General features: G+C 43.1%; 1 protein-coding gene across 3 annotated transcripts in view; it reads left to right on the top strand.

Annotated features, from left to right (window-relative positions):
- The first annotated feature begins 529 nt into the window (after nucleotides 1–529).
- The window catches only part of RASSF8 (Ras association domain family member 8), an 84,814-nt gene continuing 73,286 nt past the window's right edge, over nucleotides 530–12,057 (top strand). The window contains exon 1 of one of the 3 annotated variants that reach the window (XM_034063042.1): nucleotides 530–644. The gene's annotated coding sequence lies outside the window, so the exon portion shown is untranslated. The remainder of the gene's footprint in view (nucleotides 645–12,057) is intronic. The other 2 variants (XM_034063043.1, XM_034063044.1) reach the window with 2 other exon arrangements.

Raw genomic sequence — 12,057 nt, 5'->3', positions numbered from 1 at the left:
CCCGCTGCCCTCACGCTGCTCCTCGGCCGGTCCCGGGGACCCCACCGGGGGCATGTTTTTAGGCAAGGCTGTAGCGCCTCTTCTTTAATAGGCTGCCGCTGCCCGGCTCGCTGCTGCCTGTACTGTTGCCTGTACTGCTGCCTGTACTTCTGCCTGTACTGCTGCCTGTACTGCTGTCTGCCCGCCCCGCTGGCAAGGGAGGACGCGCCCTCGCCCGGGCCGGCGGCGGGGGGCATGGGGCGGCTGCGGCTTTAAGAGCTCCCACAATGCCGTGCTGGCGCCCCAGTTCCGTTACATGTCTCTCCCGGTGAAGGGGAGCGACGGAGAGGCAGGAAGGAGGTGGGGGCGGCCGCTCCGGGCGGAGGACACCCACTTGCAGCTGGGCGAGAGGCGGCGGTGGCTCGGCGGGGCCGGGGGAGGAGCTGGAGCCGCAGCCCCAACAGCAGCAGTAACAGCAGCAGCAGTAACAGCAGTGGGGCGCCGCGGAGGGCAGGGCTGAGCCGAGCCTAGCCGAGCTGAGCCGAGCCGAGCCCCCGGGCGCTGCGTCGGGGGCCGTGTGCGCTCCGCCCCCCGCGGGGAGCGAGGCGGAGCCGGCGGCCGTTGGGGCCGTTGGCGCTGCCCGCGGAGCCGCCGCCGGCGGAGGGGTAAGTGTGCGGCCAAGTGCGTCCCGTCGCTGCCAGACCCCTTCCCCCGTTCCCTGTCCCCCTCTTCGGCTGCCCTGTTCCGTCCTCCCTCCCTCCCTCTCCCGCAGCCCACTCGGCTGCTGCTGCCCCGCTCCTCCCTGGCGTCTTTCGGCTCGTCCCCGCTGCGGGTTTGTGACCCTTCGCTGCCCCCGTCTCCCCTCTCCAACTTTCCCGTCCTTGTTGCCCGTTCTTCACTTCCCCTTGGATTTAGGATTTTAAGGATTGTTTTGGGGCATTTTCACCTCTCCCGTTTCCCTTACGCGTCTCCGCTGCCCGATCGCACTCGTTCCTGTCCTTTCGCCTGTTCCTTCGCTACTTCCTCCGGCTTTTCCTCTCTCCTGGCATTTTGTGTTTCGCCTTCGAGCATCGTATGGAAAAGTAAGGGGAATTCCTGCGTGTCCTTGAGGGGGGGAGTTCAGAGGCGACTTTTCTGACACTGGGAAATCTTTGTAGTAGTTTCAGTCTTTTCCTCCTCTCACCGCCCCCGAAAGGGAAATTAAAGCCATTTTATTTATTTTACCTCTTTTTTTCCCCTTACCCTTTCGAGTGGACTGTTTTGGTCTCCCCTCTCCCCCCACCCCTCTCGGTTAATCTCTTTTATTCCTTCCCCAACCCCTCCCTCTCTTTTTTCCTCCTCTAGTAAGGAAAAGGATTAGAAGAAAATCTGTTTTGCCAGCAGACAGTAATAGATTTCGGGGGGGTTCTGGATGGGATAAGGGAGTATTGATGAGGAAAGCTTAAGCAAGTACAGTAAATACAGTATGGTGGGACAATACAGTGGCATGAACTTTAAAGGATAGGAAAATGGATTCTGCTCCGTGGTTTATGCAGCTCTAAACTGTTGTGGGGAAGGGCTGAGCCAGGGTCCGGTTTGGGGTTGTAGCAATCTGGTGTGTTCCAGCCTGTGTTCTCTTCAGCTAAGCGGTGTTTTAAGATGCCAAGGGGATGGTGTGCTAAATCCCACTTCTGTATTGCTCATGGGTTTCATCAGTGTGGAAGATCAGGAGGGAGGGAAGGTTATAGATTTCAGTGTCCCCTTTAAAATGACACCTGTCACGTTTTCCAGCCCACAACTGCAGATGTATCAGAGGTTGACACATTAACTGAATAGCCGGAAACTGTTTACATCCGTGTCAAAAAGTGCTGTCATGTGGTTTATGAAAGTCCGTTTTGGACCTCGCAAGCTCTGCCTTGGGTTTAGTCAGCATCCAGCGTTAAAACTGTGTGCTGGGCTGTGGAGAGCAAGTAAATCAATTGCCTAATGACTTGTGCAAAGACACCTGTTTAAGGGTTTTCCAGCTCCCGGTTGTGTTTGATAGTGGTGTGATTGTGTTAAGTGTTGTAAAAGAGCTGTGTCTTTTCCCATAAAGAATATGCAGTTCATGAATAAAATGTCAATTCTTCAGGTCAGAAGGAACCAGTGGGGGTCTTGGTTGTGTTACATTACCTCTTTTGAGAGATACTGTTCCAGAAGACCAGGAGTTTATGTGGCTGAGCAGAAAATTAAGTAAGCCCTACTTTTTTTTCCCCTTCTTTCCTTAAAGAGAAAACACCATTTACAGATTGACTTTTGTTTGATGGTATCTAATTAGAAAGTAGGCTTGATATTAAACTAGAAGTACTTCTGTGTCTTACAGCAAAAACTTATTTGACACGTAATGAGCTGCTGAGGGAACTGAAATGACTGCTTGGTCAGTTATATGCCATTTAGGACAACTGATAGAGTTAGCAGTGGTTTGCTTCTTACATTGAAGTGATCTCCGTCTCCTTCTCCACTCCCAGAAGCCCAGCAGGATTTGGTCAAGTGCTCGATTATTTTATTTCATTTTACTTTATTTTTTTAATCTTTTCTGCAAATTAAAACCTTTGGGATAGGGGGAAATAAAAACAGAATAAGTCAGATTATCAAGAAGTCTTTTAAAATGACCTGGAACTGTTTCAGGAAACACCAGAAATGATTCCAAAGAGCCAAATGAAGGTGATTAGCATCACCTTTTCAAATCCTTTTGAGGAAAGCCCTGCAAATGAGCATGTTAGAAAGAAGGAGGTTTGCTGCTGGAAGTGTGGAGTTGAGCGCTGAGGAAGGTGGGTTCTGTTCCTGTGTCTGCCATCGCATGGCAGTATGACCTCTGCCTAAGCTGCCTTATGCCTGCACCTCACAGGATATGGAGATTTTAATGGATTTCGGTTAAGTGCTTTTACACGCAACTTTAAGAGTGATTGTGTGTAATCATATTGCTCCTTGTTTAGTTGTGGGTTTGAATGCTGGTTGGGTAGTAGTTCTGCTTGTGCAAATACTCATTCTTTGAAAGTTGTGGAGTAGAACTCTTGATCCCCACCATTTATTTTGATAGCATAAGATTTTTGCATTGCTGTAATGATTTTGACACTAGAGTTATTTTTATCCCCTGTATACCTCTGACAAAATCGGTGCATGCTTCTTCCATGGTACCTTCACAGTCTGCCTCAAGCTGAATTTGAAGGGCACTGTGGCCTCCCCAGAAAGAAACTGTTCCATTGAATTGCAGGGTATAAAACTGTCCTGTGGGCTGAGGACCCCCCACATCGTGATGCATGCAGTACCTGCTGGTTTGTTTTTTGCGAGGTCTGTAATTATGAGATTGGCTTAGTACATGGGGGTTTTATTTGCTTTCTAATTTAAGGTTTTTGTCTGGGTTTTTGAGCCTTTAAGATTTCTATCTTGAAATTAAATGTAAATGATGTTGGTTTTTTAGAGCTTTTTTGAAAGCTCATGTTTTCCTGTCATTTTTTTCATGCAGGGGTTGGGATTTTACAGTGTAATGGGGCTTTTATAATCTCAGTGCCTGCCTTCCTGTAACATCTTAGACATGTAAGCTTTGTAAATGCAAGGCTGTACCCTGTTGCAGGTAGTGCTCTCTCTTCACTGAAAATGTGAGTTGATTCTGTGGTAACTTACTATTAGGCAGCAGTGTCAGTTTTGGGTTATAACTTACTGCCCTCTTGCATATGCACATAGGTAGCTCTACTTCTGAATCCGGATGGTTAGTCTAGTTTCAAATTCAGTTTCATAAATAACTAATTCTTTCTGTCCTTCCTAACCCACTTCAAAGTGTGTGGTGATCTCACAGCTTTGACAAGAATAGTTTTCCTGTCTGATGAGAGGATGTTTGTTTTCTCCTGTTACTGTTCTGAGGGCTCTGTCATCTTTGTACTGGTCAGTGTGTGCTGAGCAGTGCTGTGCTGCTTCTCTCTCCGGTTTGTTACCTGTGAAGTTGAGATCGGGGAGCTTGTGTTGCTTGGGAAAAGAAGGTGGGTTTGAGCTGTAGCTCACATGGGCTTGTTGTATCTGCCATGGGAACTGCAGACTGGACCCCTCTCTGTAAGCATCTAATCATCTGTGAGATAACATAAATGCGGAGAGCGCTGAATGTACCCGAGAGGACTTGAGGAGATAGGCAATGTAAGCTTTCAGATGGGAGGCACTTGAGAAATCAGCTTAGTTCACCTTTTTACTTTAGAGTTACTACTTAAAGAGGGGAGGAATCTGTTTACTTTCTTGTGCTTGGAAAAAGATCTTACCCACAACAAAAGCCATTGTAATGCTTTCTATAGTCCAGGATTATTGAACAAAAGTGTCTTGCTGTGCAATATTGTTGCTGCACTCAGTGTTGTATGATAACACATGTTACTCAGCTGTTGTTGATTCCTCAGTGGCACAGACTTCAAAGGAATGTGCTGAAAGAGAGCCGAGGCTAGAGAAAAACCGAGTTTTGTTCCAGTGGCCTGTACCATCCATCTGTTTAAATACTTTGCTGAACCATTCCAGAGTGTTCAGGCATCCAGTTAGGGCTGACAAGCAATTACAGCTGGGAATAGAGCCTACTGCAAAGAGACCACCTAGTGAAGGCTTAAAGGCTACCTCCCCTCCATGGGTCAGAGCCCCCTGCTGTCCCAGCCAGCAAGAAGAGATAAGGCTTGTCATTTAGGCTGTCTTTCGACATGACATTGTCTAAGTCCTAATGCTATTGAGGATTTATTTATTTTTACTCTCTACCTTTAGCACAAGAAGGGAAGAACAGTAATGAGGACAGACAGTCATCTGTGTAGTCTCCTCTTTGTATGCAACAATCTAGGTCTGTAATTTAAATGAGTATTTATAGAAAAAAAGTGTTTTTTATTATTATTTATCTTTATTTTTTCTAAGACACATGGGACAGTTAACAGATCACTAGAGTGTCTGCCAAGGTAGCAATATACATTACCAAATTAGTTTTAGTTCCAAAACATTACTAATAAAGTTAAAATTTGACCCAATTATATCGTGCTCTTTCAGATTGAGTTTGGGGAAACACTCCATGACTTAATCCACAGTAACAAATGAAAATCCCCTGTGTGCTCATGCATTATGATACACTAGGATTTTGTCAATTCCAAGTATTACAATGTATGTTTTTACTTAAATTCTGATATTGGAACCCACTGTGCAAGACAGGTCTCAACTTGTGATTGCCAACTGAATCTTCAAATCACAGCCCATGTGCTCTCTGTAGTCCCATACTGGAACTTGGTGGGGCAGGGGTGGGCTGTACCAACAGTGAGACTACAAGTAAACTGTTGATAACCTGTGCAGATCCTTGAAGGTTTTCTGTAGGGGACTGACATTGATTTTGAGGATTGGGGTGAGTACTGTAGATAAGAGTGATACGTGTTTCAGTTAAGAGGGCTTAACCATTCTTTATGAATGGAAAATGATCACGCAAATACACTAAGAGGATATTTGAGCTTTGAAGAATTGTGAGGCAGTCCAGGATTTAGTGTTTACCTGCAAACAAGCAGCACAACTCTAAAGGTAAGCTTGCATGTTATACTCTGCTGTAGTATTACTCCTGCCTTTGTACTGCAGTGTGACATTTATGCCTTTGAAAGGATGTCTCTTTCTCCCTGTGTTGGCAGTTGTGATGCCTTTTTGGTGTTTTGAGACGTCGGGTTAATGCCTTACTACCCCTTTGAGCGGAAAGGGGAGGGAAACTTCTAGAAACATGTAATGTAACTGACTTCCATCCAGCTTCTGCCCTTGCTCCAGGGCTGACATTGTAGTTTGAATTTGTTTACTTGCTTTGAAAAACTGTACTAGGTGTAACCTTGAGTCTTGCTTCCCTTATTGCAACAGCACCTGATGTGTTTCCAGCATGCACCTTGCTGTGTCTCTAGATCATCCAGTTTTAAAATGGTGAGGCAGTGTTGGTGCTTGCTTTTTGTTGTATGTTCCCTTAAATCCTGAGATCTATAACTTCATTTTATTTCAACTGTTTTTGGACTCCTGAAGTGTTTGTCAATGTTTTCAGGCTGTTATTCAAAGGGGTTTTGGAGTTTCCGGAACAGTCTTTTGAAACTTTACATTTTATTGTCAGTCAGCAGTTTTGTGAGCACGGATAAGTAAAGGCTGTAATTCCACTAGGCAGCCAGATGTTTTGCTTCTATGCCAAAAGCGCAGAGACAGTGTGGCTTTAGGAGCTGGAGGGGCTGTTGTTCCTGTCACTGGGCTGTTTGGGGATCTTCAACAGATCCTATCTGCTTTCTCTCCTCTGCCTTCCCCTCCCTCCTGCCATGCCTGTAATGATTGTGACCACCTCCTTCTAAGTAAAACGAGATTGAGAACAAAGCATTCTTTGTTGCTTTTTGAAAAGTAGACATTTTTGTTGCCAGCTGCTGTCTCTTTAATATTAAGTTTAAAGCCATAGAGAAGCTGCATGTAATTTGGCAATTAGTAGATTTATAGCTGTTATCCAGTAGATTAGTAATGAATGTTAACTCTGAGTAGTGTGGCATTAAATGAACAATATAAAGGAAGTGCTTCTCAATGCAAAGTGAGGAGAGAGTACTTTTAGACACGAATCCCCCAGTTCCATAATATATTGCACTTTTCTGTTTGGCCAGTACTTCTTAAAGACTTGTAAGATACTTGGAGGTCCTTGTCTTGATTCTCCTGCTTCTATGTGACATATGGTGGAAAGAAAGAAAGAAAGGAACTCAGGTGTCTGCACGTGTCAAACTCTTCCTGGAGAAGAAAGTAGGAAGATGCCACAGCTAATAGTATTTTAAAGTTGATGCTGGGAATGAAGATACTAAATGCTCAAATGTGCTTTTGCACATTTATTTTACTGTTAATATTGCCAGTATTAATATTGGCAATGTTAGCTAGTGCTTGCAATAACTGATATCTAGAGAGAAACATGGCAGTATGGAATGCCTTTGTCCTTGCCCATCAGAAAGTGATCTTGTGTTTTGGCTTATTTGCTGTGTTTGGTTTTTAAAGCTTATCAGAACTGCTCCTTCTGTGATGTGTGTGTGTGCTTTGCACTTCATCCATGCTGCCAAGTCCAGGTCTTTGCACTGGTTTCCTTGGGAGCAAGGACAGAAACTTCTAATGAATAAGCTGTGTGTTTGATACTATGTATTTCAAGTAGTGGAATCAGCACTGATGAGCAACAGGACTAACAAAGAACAGTCACTGAATACAATGCAGTGTTTTCATGCTCTTAATGGGATTGGAATTGGTAACCTGATACTCCAAAGAGATAACAAAGGCTATTTATCATACAAGGGAACATTGATTGTCTTTTTCTCTCTTTTTCTTTCTTTTTTTTATGGTGCTGCTCAACAGCATAGTAAAATCTTCCATGAGAACTCATTTGGTGAACAAGATCTGACAGAAAATGACTGAATTAACAAGAATTTACACTATAGTCTGAGTAGGAAAGTAATCTTCTTATTTATTACCAGTGTTCTTTCACGGCAATTCCTATATTTGCTTACCAGTTTACCTGCTTTCCTCATGTCCTGTGAATTTAGCATTTGTTTCAGACTGAGATATATATAAAGTGTTTGGGTTTTTCTTCTTTTTCCAAGAATAGAAGACTTAAGGGGATGACAAAAAGAAGTGTTCAAAGTTGACATAACCAGTACAGTATGTGTTACCTTGTTTTCCAGGAACCAGACCAAAAGGCAACAAAATACAGAATACTGTAAGGTTACATTGGATTAAGTTATTTTGTGTGAGACTAGAGAAATCTTTGTATGCCTTTTTAATAGGCGTAGGATGGACATCTGCAAGGGTGATGTGGTGCAAGAAAACTCAGTCTGACCTCATAAGAATTAAGATAATATTCTACCTTAGGCCTGCTGCTTACTAGCAGGAAGAGCTGACTGCTTACCTGCACTGTGTTTTACTTAAGCAGAGGAACTTGCAGTCTGCAGGCAGGGCCAGAAGGTAAAGGAAGCATACCTACAAGAGGTGATATATGCTGTAGGAGGAGGCTTGATTGTGAGCTTGCTGTTGGTGAACTAAAGTTCTGTGCACAATGGGTTGGTCATGTTCTGCAGCAGAAGTTAAGTTAAGTTAAGACCTCTCCTGGTCTCACTTGCCAGATGCTGAATTTGCAGTGTGCCTTCAAAATACAGGGCTCTTCCTGAACCCAGTGTTGCCAGTTGCTTGCTGTCTTTCTGTTGACACTTTCAACTAATGAGTTGTTCACGTGCTCCATATGTGTGATGGCACTACCATTTCTTTCTGCTCTGCCGTAAGGTTTTACATACTTATTCATGGACTAGTGGCTTTCTTGGTGTTTCTTTGGTTGCAACATAGCATTTTCTTTTTGATGGGAGGGGAAGATACTGGGACTTACTCTTCATATCTCACAGCTGCAGATATAGAGGCATTCCTCTAATTCCTTTGCTGTGAGCTGTTTGGAGCCCAGGGGTGGAGGACACTTGCTTGGCTGTTCCCTTGTCCAGGAGTTGGGTTTAATGTAACACAGAGCACCTGTCCTGTTGTGATCCTGACATCCTGTCAGTCCTCATCCCCCTGCTCCCTGGGATATAGATAGTGTGTTTGTTGCTGGCACCACTCTGCCCTACCCTTATAGGAAGCCCCAGCCAAGAATTCTCTAGAATTCTTCCCCTCCCTCCTGTTGTCCTTCACTGACCTTTAACCAGGTTTTTATCTTTCTTGTCAAGATTCTTAGTTTCATTTATCTGCTGCTTTTCCCTTCACTCTTCAGCTTTGATTATTTTTCCAGGAGGTGCTTAGAAACATTAACCATTACAGATGTATAGAACAGTGATATACAGTCAGATTCCTTAGCTGTTTGTTTGGTTTGGGGTTTGTGTGTGTTTTTCTGTTGTTTTTTGTTTGCTTGTTTTGGGTTTTATGTTATTTTTGTTTGGTTTTTGTGATTTTATTTTTTCCCCTCCTTTTAGCTTGACTCTAATACTAAAATGCCTGTGGCAGGTAAATATTTTGTATGTGCTAGTCATGACAAAAGTATCCATCATCAGCAGAGGGTAAGGAACTGTGGTGTCTGTATTTCCATATTACAATATCTGTTGCAAGAGCTTTGTGTTTACCTCCCTGAGCATAAGCCACTAATATAGCAAGGGCACAGAAGATTAAACTTTGTTTTGTGTGGGAAAACGTTAATGTATTACTTAAAGATGTATTTACACACTGTAAGATGAAAACGTGACTTAAAAAAATGGCAAATGTACTTTTCTGTCTTAGGCTTATGGCTGCCCAACTGCTTGAGAAATGCTGTCACCTCCAGACAATACTGTTAAGTTTTAAAAGACTGAAATAATTTACCTCAGCTTTAGTAAAACCATACTTGGTGGGTAGCAGATGAGAGCTTGGCTTATTTAGATTCGTGCTGTAAAGATTATTTTCCTATTTTGTAGTTCCTTCATGCTTGTCATTCTAAACGCATATGCAAAAGCCTAAATAATTAGAAGTCTATGTGCTTCCTGACCATGATTTGCTTCAGTAGTCCATAATGATCTCTGGATAAACTGTATTTCACTTTAGAAGACAGTGTTTTAAACTAAACTTTGTTATCTTCAGCTTGAGTAGTATGAATGAGGATAGTATTCAGTGTATGCACCATTTTTGAGAATAGCCTTTTTCTTCTATATGGACATAAAACGTGGTAGGCAAGAGACAGTTCTGGTCTAACGGAGTACAAAATGAAACAAGAGAAGATTGTGGTGTAGTATCTGAAATGTCCTCCCTACATTCCTGCTGTAAAATGTTCTCTGACATTAAAAAGGAGGGCAATGGCTTCTCAGACTTCCATCAGAGAGGGTGTTTCTTGTCATCCCCTAGTTTTCAGAATTGATCCTATTGCTCAATAGAGCAACATGGATAGGTGGCTTCTGTGAATAGACAATGCTTCTTCCATATGTACCAGAACCCATGTGGAGTCCCAGGCCCAACAGGACTTCTGTTTCAGCTCTGGGGCTTACAAGAGGATGTTGGCTTTTGAGCCCTGCAATTAGGAAATGAAGACAACAGGAGTTTGGACACTATCTAAAACTGGGATCTCATGGGGAGGGAACAAAGAAAAAAGTTATAAGGCTCGATTTTAGGTCAGTGGGTGGTGGTAATGGAATCCCTTGTGATGATCATAAAAAGTGTGATGTTGTGGTGTATGGCAGTATTGTTGAGCCTCTTCTTCTTTGCTAGGATTCCAAGCACGGAGCAGAGGAGAATCTCTCTGGTTTGATTTTAATATAGAGAAGGGAGGTATCTGAGATGCTTCATTCATAGTGCAACCCATAGTAGAAGATTGCAGAGCAAACTTTCTTTGGCTATTCAACCACTACCTCTCAGTGGTGTGCTTTTCATGAAAAATGAAAGTTATAGCCACTAGATAACTAGTTAGACCTTAAACCAGCAGTTGGTATGTGTATGTTCCATCCTGGGTCAGGGAGACTTGGCAGTCCCAGCAAGATGTCACTATAATGAAGTCAACTGCTCTGTAGGCAAGTACTTGATTAACTTGTGTGTCAGTATTCTGAAACAGTTAACAGCAAGATGCCATTTTGAAGTTGCAAAGGCCTAGATATAAAGTTACGATTGTCAAACAAGTTGCCACCTGTGTGCCACTGGAACTGTTAGTACCTGTGTGTTCTAGCTGTCATGTAAGTCAGAAAGGTCTAAATGTTAAGCTAACCTGACTTACCTAGTGCCTTGAGGGGGATAGCAGCATGCATATAAGCTAAACTACATCATCTCTGCTGGCAAGCAGCTCAAGCAAAGAGAAAACTATACCTTGATGTTCTTAATGGCATACTTAAAAGGTTGTTCGTAAAGTACTGGTTTAAGGAGCAAGCATCAAAGAAAGGCTTCATCTTGTAAGTGGACACAGCTATGGCAAAAGTGCTAACTAGAAGAGATAGTGTTTATGTTACAACCTTGTTAATTGGTTTCAGAGGTAGTGGTGAATTGCTAGTTTATCTTGTTGAATGTAGTAGTGAAGTGTGTATGTGAAGTGTAATGTAGCAGTTGGTGTCTAGATGCTGTGTGGAAAATAAACTACTGGCTACTCTTGAAACATCTTTTCCTGCAACCTCTACTTTAGCTTTTACTACAAAATAGTATCTGTAATGACCAATGCTATAATACAGAACTTTTTATGAGGGTTTGTGTGTACTTATGCCTGATGGAATTGCAAAACAGTCTTGCTGTATGTCCACTGTTTTCATCTCGCTCTGTGTTTTCCCTGTCTTACTGACTTCTGCAACCAGTTTTAACAGTGGGTCTTATGCTCGTTGAAGCATCATTAGAAAAATAGAAACAGCTATATGGCCAAACAATGACATGAGTCATGGCCAGTATGACATAAGTCCTTTCTACTAAACTTGATGTTTAAGTGAGACATTAAAGCCAAAGCAAATCTGGTGAGTAATGACTTCTGTGGATTTTTATAGCCCTTTTAAGAAGGAAAAAAGTTTGCCTTGGGCAGATGATTTCCTGCAGTGTATTTATTCCTGATGTTGTGAATTATTACAGACTTTTAAAAAAGATCACAAAATAATGAACCAACAATACTAATTTACAAGCTTTTACTGGGTTTTAATTCCAGTTGTAACCAGTTCTGCTTTAACAACAAGCACGACCACCACTCAGACCCTGGCAATGAGTGATTTAACTGAACCAGAGAACCAACCTGTGTCAGTATCAGTTGCCCCTATAAGCAAGAAGAAATGGAAAAAGGAAACAACTCATTTAGGAAAGGAAGATGAAGAAGGGCCAACACCAGAACTAGAGGAAGAGGCAGAACATGAGGTAACTTGTCAATCCCTGTCCTTGACTAAGCTTGGAATATGCAAAAAGACTTTAGCTGTCATCCAGGTGAGCACATCATCACCTGGATGCTCCAATGATGGGACAGTGGGGCCAACAGCCTCTAATTAGGAGGTAGGGAAGCCAAGCAGCTGGGATCACTTGTTAGGGAAGGGAGAATTGACAAGGTGATTATGAAAGAAAAGAATCCTTAGTCTCTGGATGCAGTTCTTGGCAGTTGTGAAGGAAAGGTGTCCCTACAGGGGAGATGTT

The sequence above is a fragment of the Melopsittacus undulatus genome, chromosome 5 (genome assembly GCF_012275295.1).
Source record: "Melopsittacus undulatus isolate bMelUnd1 chromosome 5, bMelUnd1.mat.Z, whole genome shotgun sequence".
Classification (NCBI taxonomy): Eukaryota; Metazoa; Chordata; class Aves; order Psittaciformes; family Psittaculidae; genus Melopsittacus; species Melopsittacus undulatus.
Note: the sequence above shows the minus strand (reverse complement) of the source record. Positions and strands in the feature narration are given on the sequence as shown.